Here is an 8,784-nt window from a genome sequence, read left to right on the forward strand (position 1 = left end):
TTATTATGAAGAATATGCAAGAAAATAAATTACAACTAGAGCCTTTATTAAAGTTCAAAGGGCTTAAATTTAAAAATATTTTGGTGGAAATAAAGACTTGGAAAAATCGTATAGTATTTTTTTTCTACAAATTTTCAAATAACAAGTTTTTTGATTATATTTCCTTTAAAAAAACTTGGTATCAGTATCCATCGACAATCATAAAATTGATATTAATAAAGTCCAGGGATATGAATCGGACCACGAACCTTCATATTTTTGATAGACACAAACCCGAACCCTTTTTTTAAAGGAGAGGGTTCTAGGTATCAAAAAAATAAATCATTATTTTTATTTTCGCATTTTCCAAAATTTCCTGGTTTATATATATTTCAATTTTATAGTGAAACGAGTGTTAAAAATCAACTAATAAAAGGGGATAAATATAATAAAATTTTATTTTAATTTAATACATATTGAAATTAACTATGGACAAGCAATTAATTAACAAGATTAAATCGGTTTTAAATTTAAAAAGAAATTATGTAAATATATAATTTGTGATAAAAAATGGAAATTTTTTTATGATATTCTTTGAGAATGTTCAAGTAAGATTTTTGATTAAATTTTATATAAAATTCTAAACCATTTTTTGTAAAAAGTCTTTTTGATATTTGAAAATATTTTAGAATTTCTTAAATGTAATCTATTTTGAAATTTTGCACCCATTTATTTCGATAAAAATATGATAATACTATAAATTTTTATAATAACTTTGATAAAATAATTAATACATAAAAAATATAATTATAATTTATCAAAATATTCTATTGTTCTACGAATTTTATGATGGTACCTTTTTAGAAATCAAAAGAGTTAATATTATAATTATTAATACAAATCAATTAAAAGGATTACCTAATTAATCAGTTGCCCGCGATAACCCAACTCCAAATAGCTTTGCATGTGATTGTAAAAGTTAGTAAAATCATAAGGAATAAATCCGTGTAAGAGCTGAATAATATTCCCAATAATTTCATCTCTTGAATTAGGACGGGGGTTTATTGCTTGATATTTATTTTTCAAGACTCCAAAAAAATTTTCGATGGGGTTTAGCTGAGGCGAATATGGTGGTAGATATTCAATCCTATCTTTATATGCATCGATAAGATGGCTTCTATGTATAGATGCATTATCCATTACAATAATTGCATCTGGTGGTAAGACACTGATAAGCTCTGTCATAAAATCACGGAATAACAACCCATTATAAGCTCCTTCGATTATTTTATAATGGATTACCCCTTCAATTTCAATTGTACAAAGTATGCTTACATTTTTACCCTTAGAGGATGGAATTTTTATTATTGGACGGACATTGTATGGTGCCCAGGCGTAGATTGGTACAACGTGCAAGTTTATTCCAGTTTCATCTAAGAAATATAATTTTTCTCTTGGGATATTTATCTTTACACAATAGATTTGACGAATATTGATTGCCCCAGGAGTATTTCTTCTATCAGGCTCCTTGCCAGCTCTTTTTTTCGACCAACCTATATTTTTTATATATTTGCTAATTGTTGTTTTCGTTTTTGGACTACCAGGAGGTAAATTTTCTATTATCTGCTGGATAGTAAGAGTATTATTATCCATCAATAAATTTATGATGCGTCTTTCAATTATGGAAGTATCTTATTTTTTACTTCCTCTTTTTTGAATATTATATTCTTTTAAAGGATCTCCATTTATATCTGGAAATGTGTCCCGTCTAAATTTATGAACTGATGCTGTAGACATTTCGAAGTATTTTGCAATATCTTTAATCTCTCAGGCATTGGTAACATTTTAGTCTTTTCTTTATTTCAATATTGTGTATTCTTTTTGGTCTTTGAGTTCTCGACGAAGATTGGGAGTTTTCATTTAAATTGGAAAAATTAATATTACTAGGATAATAAAGATTCTATATTAAACATTTTTTTTTTATTATTTAAGAAAAATTTAAAAAATAATAAATATTTTTTTACTTATTTATGAAAAATTTAAATAAACACATTTATTTTCAACGATAAATCTTGTTAATTAATTACTTGTCCATATTTAATTTCAATATGTATTAAATTAATAAAACTTTATTATATTTACCCCTTTTTATTGTTAGTTGATTTTCAACACTCGTTTCACTGTATAGGTAACATCTTGTTTTAATTTATGTCAATTTTAGAAAGTGAAATATTGTGATTTTTTTTTAGTGTAGATATTAATATTTTAGTATAAATGATAATGTATTAATATGCTATATAATAGGAATACGTTGCTTATCTTGTTTTATATCAATTTTAAAAAGTGAAATATTGGTAATTTTGTGGCTGGTGCGTAACCAAGGTTGAGAGAATCAATCCCTAACCCATCTCAAATGCCTGTTCTCGTGTAAATATATCATTTTACCCTAATTAAAATTTCCTCCCTACACATCCCTCATTCCCCTCTCTCTAAGAAATACATAAAGAAGAATTTGAAGGAAAAATTAGTGAAAGTTGCTAACCTTTTAAAATAACTATAATTCAAAATTTTTAGAAAAAAAAACATTTTTAAATAAAAACCCAAAATTATTTTTATATAAATCTACTATAGACAAAGGCCTGCAATAAGTGGGCCTGAAAATCTCTATAAAATTTATGGGAAACCATCAAATAATGCCCCCCCCCCAATAAAATCCCTGATACGCTTATGTTTGTAGTGTATATAATATTTTATTATAAATGATATTAAGGGCTATGCGATTAAATAAAATGTCAATTATAAAATAATTTTTTTATTTTGTAAAATGCTATAAAAATAACATAAGAAAAGTGTTATTTTGAGTCATTATTTCTTATATTCTACAAACTCGGACCCTGGACCTGAATTCTTTTTTAAAATTTTATTTCTGAACCCGGGCTTTTTTTTGTCAAATCCCTGATAAAGACAGCGTTGTTAATTTCTCTTCCTATTTCTTTTTAAAAAATTTATGCGGAATTAAGTTTATGAAGAATAAATATGCAAGAAAATAAATTACGACTATAAGTTTCATGAAAATTCAAAGGTATTTTTATGGCTCAAATTAAAATTTTTGTAGAAATGAAGACTGGGGACAATCTTAAAATATATTTTTTTTTTCAAAGAAACTAAGTTTTTAAAAATTTACTTCATTTTAAACTTGGTATCGGTATCGGCATAATAGTAATTGGTGAATCTCTGATATTTTAAACTCAAACTCAAAAGGCTAGATAAAGAATCAGTTGAATCAAATAGCTGTTTGATATTACTGACAGGCCAGTTTTTACTTCCCTGAGCTTTTTTTAAAGGTTTTGTTTAATACCTGAATACAAATATAAAAAAAAATTGACGAATAACATCTCAAACTTTATTCGAATAAAATATTCTACAATTTCAAAACGAATATAAATAATAAATAAATTCAGCCAATATTATTCGATAATTTCGAAGAATTCATAATTAAATAATTGGCAATAATTTATTAACTCTTATTCGAATTTTATTAAAATATTTACATTATTAAATTTTTTAAATAGGAATAAGTCAATTTTAAACACTAATTCTGAGAGTGTACCGCTATTTTTTATACAATTGCGTCTGCTGAGGATTCTTGTGCCATATCAGCAGTTACATAAAAAATGTTGAATTTTCAATAGAGAAAGATGTAGAATTTATCATATATTTAACTATATTCTTAAAAAACTTGCTTTTACACATTTTAAATACCAAAATTAAAGTAGAGATTATAAGGGCATAAATCAGTGAGAATGGATATGGAATTGGATCTTTTCTTAGAGTTTTTAAGATAAGTGATACTTCATTGCTGAAGTTACCTTGAGTATAAGTGACAAAATGTAAAATTCAAAGTTTCGACGATCGTGATTCATAAGATTTGTTGATTTATTTAGCAAATAAGTCATATTCAAGAATGATAAACGTAAACACATTATTATTTTACTAGATATAATTCAAATTATAAGAGCTAAAACAATTATTACCAGCCGCCAATCCCAGAAATATTTTGGTGGATTTTGAACAAGGACGATAAATGCTATTTCCATCTAAAATAGCGCATGAATATAAAAATAAAGGATTTGGAATTATGATTACTTCTTGTGTAGCAGGTGTTTATCGGCCCTCGAATATGTACCGGAAATGCATTTGAAACCTTGGCAGAAATAGGAGAAATTAATGGCTCCTCTGAGCTTATTTCCAAGTGAGAAAACCTATATCCGAAGACAAGAAATCTAAATAAAGATTATGTTTTTGTTATAAATTATAGGACAACGAAATAATTTTGTAGCTCCTCTCTATAATAAATTTCAAATTGTGGAACAAATACAATTGCACGTTAAATGGTGTGACCCGAACAATATGGCAATGTTCTCACAACGTTTTGGAAATTTTTTAAAGGGGGGTCATGAAGAACACTCACATAAGACTCTATATCTACAAGTCGTAACAGGGAAAACACCGTACCTTTCAGAGAAATATGAAGATATTAAAAAACGAGTTCGTTCATTAATATGTTTTAAATGATAGAATTTCGGATTATTTTACCTTTTTTAAAGCGATGGCCCATATTTCCTACAATTAAATTTTTTATTTATAATTTATTTTTGTGGTATATTGATTTATGATAACTTAATAATTAATAAAGAGTAGAAATTAAATTGTCTTATTGCTTATGTTATAAGATACGATGATAATTATGTAAGAATCTGGGCACTTGTATATCATCAGAAGATCTACGGATCTCAATTGACCTCCACCTCAACACAAATATAGTCACCCCACACATCTGCAATTTATGGGATCCAGGTCGATAGTTAAGGACACCATTCATTATATTGCAAATACTCATAAAGCAGAAATTCTCATTTTGCAATATAGGATCTCAAACCTAAGGTTCTATCTACTACCCCGTTAGAGATGATGTTTATAAAAATTAAAATATTAGTTTTTTTAAATAAAAAAATTTACAAAAAAAATTCATTTACATTTTTTTTAAATATCGAAATTTAAAAGGAAAAGTAAAAAATCAGATATTATCGAAATATAACTTTTTAAATATCAAATTCAGTTTTAAATATATCATGATAAAAAGTCATGTTATTAAATGACTGAGTAATAAAGTGTTGTCGTGATAATATTCCGCATGATATAGTGTCTCCAAACAAATAGAAACATTTAATTCGGTCTTTAAATTTTATTACAGGTATAGGATATAAAATTATATTTTTTAACTGAATTTCGCAGTTTTTACAAGAAGAAATATTATATTCATTTTATTTAAAATCCATGATATATAATAGTGTTGTTTTGTTCGATTTCTAAAAAGTAACCCAAGATTTAGCTAAAAATATTACGCAAACCTGGAGATTTTCTCATAAATGGTAGAAAGGTTTAGGCATCTTTTAACGAAATTTAGAGGCTTACGAAATATTTTCTGTTAAACATCACTATTATAACTAGTGATCTGCATCGGGCTTATTTTTCAAGTTCAGCTCTGTCCGTTTTTTTTAATTCTGTCCGGCAAGGTCCGGTCTCGAGCGAAATATATTTAGCCCTGAAAATCCTAATCCTAATTAAAATATTTGTCCGTTTGGCCCAAATTTATTTAAATATAGAAATTAATTTTTTCTCAATATAATTTCACATATTTAAGCTGAATATAATCAAATTCATTAGATAAAAAATATTAGCACCTTGTTTCCTGCATTCTTTCAGAAATTTCAAATATGTCAATTTTATTTCAAAATTTAACCACCAAGCCCGAATTTATTTTAAAATATTAGGACTGGCCCGAATTACTTTTGCAGATCTTTAATATAAAGGTCATTTAAAACAAAATACATTTTATATTAGAGTTGCATAATTCTTTTTAAAACTAATACAACAAAAGTGGTGTGGTGTTAATAAAATATTAATTATAAATTATTACAATTTAATGGTTTACTAAACATGTTTTGATATTTTTTTATATATAATATTCATATTTTATAAAGTAAATGTTATTTTAAAAACATTTCAAGGTTTAAAATAGGAGGTATCGTTAAAAAAATATATTAAAAGTGATAATAAAATATAACAACTGATAAATATTGTCAATGTAATGGATGAATGTCGCGACTATAAACAATAAATATGGCGTCTTTATTTATAATTAATGATCCTACTTTACACTATATTATGCCCTGGCCCACATTTATACTAACCCTTTAGCACAGGAATACTTTGTTTGAATTGGTATTGTGACTTATAAAATTATGAGGTTGGCAACTATTTAATTTACAATTAAAGGTCACTCCCAATGTAATGACCTATTTCTTTTTTAGAAACCAATATAATAACACATTCTAAATTAATTAGAATTTGTATAAACTAGATATAGACTGCGACGTCGCTGGCTCTTGGATACTTAAATGTTTTTCGTGCTTATTATTGACAAAAATGATCTCATTTGGTTTCTAATGTTCAACATTTGTTTAAGTGCTGAGAATAATCGTTCACAAGAAGACGAGCTGCATTTTATTGTATTTGAGCGATACTTTAAAAGTCCTTATATTTGGAGAAATTTTCAAATAGTTTCGAATACTTTTTTTATATTATTCCAAAAAGATAAAACTAATAAACATGAAAATTTGACGGCTAAAATAAAATAATATAATACATACGATATCATTTATATAACTATTTAAAAACTACAATAGACATTCTTACAAGCCAAGAAGAATGAGACAAAAAAAATCCTTCCATCTTTGAATGATCAGGAATAAGCTTGTTTTATTTAATTCCCATGATTTTAACATTACAAATTTGAAAATGAAATTAAATAAAAATTCAAGATGATATAGTTTCCAGTTCAAATAAATTAAGATATTATGGTGATTATATGATATACTTAGCAGAGTATGTGGAAGCGCCTCCGCTACTCATACATATCATTTTAATCATATTAGACGGGAGTTCAAGATATCTTCCAAAATTTAATAAAGTAAAAATACAATGATGTTTGCTTTATTATAATAATATCATAATAATTATTCTGTGTCTGTGTATAATTACAAAGAAAAGATACCTATAATTTTTCGACATGATATTATTATTTACAGGCGTAAGAAGACTTAATTTCGAAACTTATGCCAATATTTATTGCCAATTCTGCCAAAATGATCTTCAAGTAGGAAATTAAAGGCAAAATAAGAAAAGTGTGAGAATCTGAAACTGGTGGAACAACTTGATGGTCAATTACTAAACTAACACCATTTGATAGCCCTTTAATTGATCCTAATCGATCTACAACCGGATACCAGAGGAATTAGCCGTTACTGAGTTTTAGCAAAATAAGAAAGTTTAACTGCCAAAATAAAAAATAACAAAGAATTCATTATTTAGTCCTTAATATGTATCAATATATTATCTAAAAGAGTAGCGCTAATCGTTACCTTGTCATAGCCATTTTAAAAGCGTGAATGACTTGACCAAAATGAGGATCAAATTCTGAAAAGTATGCCAATCTGTGGCCCATTAATTGCTCCAAAATCTTTAAACGGAAATAGGTAAAATTAATTCGTGAGTTATAAGAAAATAGAGAAGACTTTGTGAAAACTTAAAATAAAGCAATAATTTCCTGGTAAATATCAATTACCTTAATTTTTCCTCCGCATTCTTTAAACGGAATATCAAAAAATAACAGGAAATAAATTATCAGCAAAATAAAGTGTTAAATTTAAAGGATCAAATAAGGAAACTTATTAATTTTACTTAATTATTGTTTATAGAAAGGTAGTTTATAGAAAATTTGGGTAGGTGAGTGTAGGGAGGAAAGTTTTAATACTAAATTATCATGGGGTATAATTAGGTATTATAGTCGCGTGGGCAGAAAATGTGGATGGTAGAGCTATGTGATCGAATGGGCAGGCCCAGAGAATGGTATTGATAAAGCAGTCTAAAGGAAAGGAAGTATGGAGAGAGAAAAGGTTCTACTATAATAATGCGACCGATACGAATGATAAGTCCACGGCAGAATTATTTTGGGGGCGTAGAGGAAAAAAAACCATTAGAAAATTATGTTTTCCTTAGTGCTGTAAAGTAACGTCGTTAATAACAGCGTTATTTTTTTAAGGAAAAAAAATTACATGCGCTATTTGTTAAAAGTAACAAATAACGCGTTTCTTTTTTTTGAGTAAACGGCAACGCAAAACGTTACTTAAAATTTTTTCTTAAAAATATGATAAAAAAATTTTTTTATTTTATTATATATGATTCGTTGTTAAATTTTATAAATAATTTAAGCCGAGTTTTTAATTCACATCAACTACCAAAGTTCTTAATTTTTATATTTATTACATTTTTGTTGTTGAATTTTATACAGTCAAGATTGTTAATCTAATTAATATTGAATCATTAGTGATATGTTAATATATTCTCTAATATTATCATTTTTGTACTTATTTCTTCAAATGAGGATGATTTAACTCTGCCATGGGCTCAGTATGAAACTTTTAGACCAATAAAGAAAGTTTAAGGCACTAGGTTTACACTTTGTAATTAATATTTCATCCTTGAGAAAAGATCTTGACAAATATAAACTAAAATTAGACTTGGTTTCTTCAAATAACGCACATACCAGATTAACTTCTGATAAAGGAAAAAAATATTTTGATGAGAATTTGAATGAAGATACTTGTGATGATGATATAATAAGTTTTTTTTGAAAATAAAGTTCATTCTTTTACTATTTTTAATTAAAATCCCTAAATTAAA

The sequence above is a fragment of the Gordionus sp. m RMFG-2023 genome, chromosome 1, assembly GCF_954871325.1.
Source record: "Gordionus sp. m RMFG-2023 chromosome 1, tfGorSpeb1-WG-v2, whole genome shotgun sequence".
Taxonomy (NCBI): domain Eukaryota; kingdom Metazoa; phylum Nematomorpha; class Gordioida; order Chordodea; family Parachordodidae; genus Gordionus; species Gordionus sp. m RMFG-2023.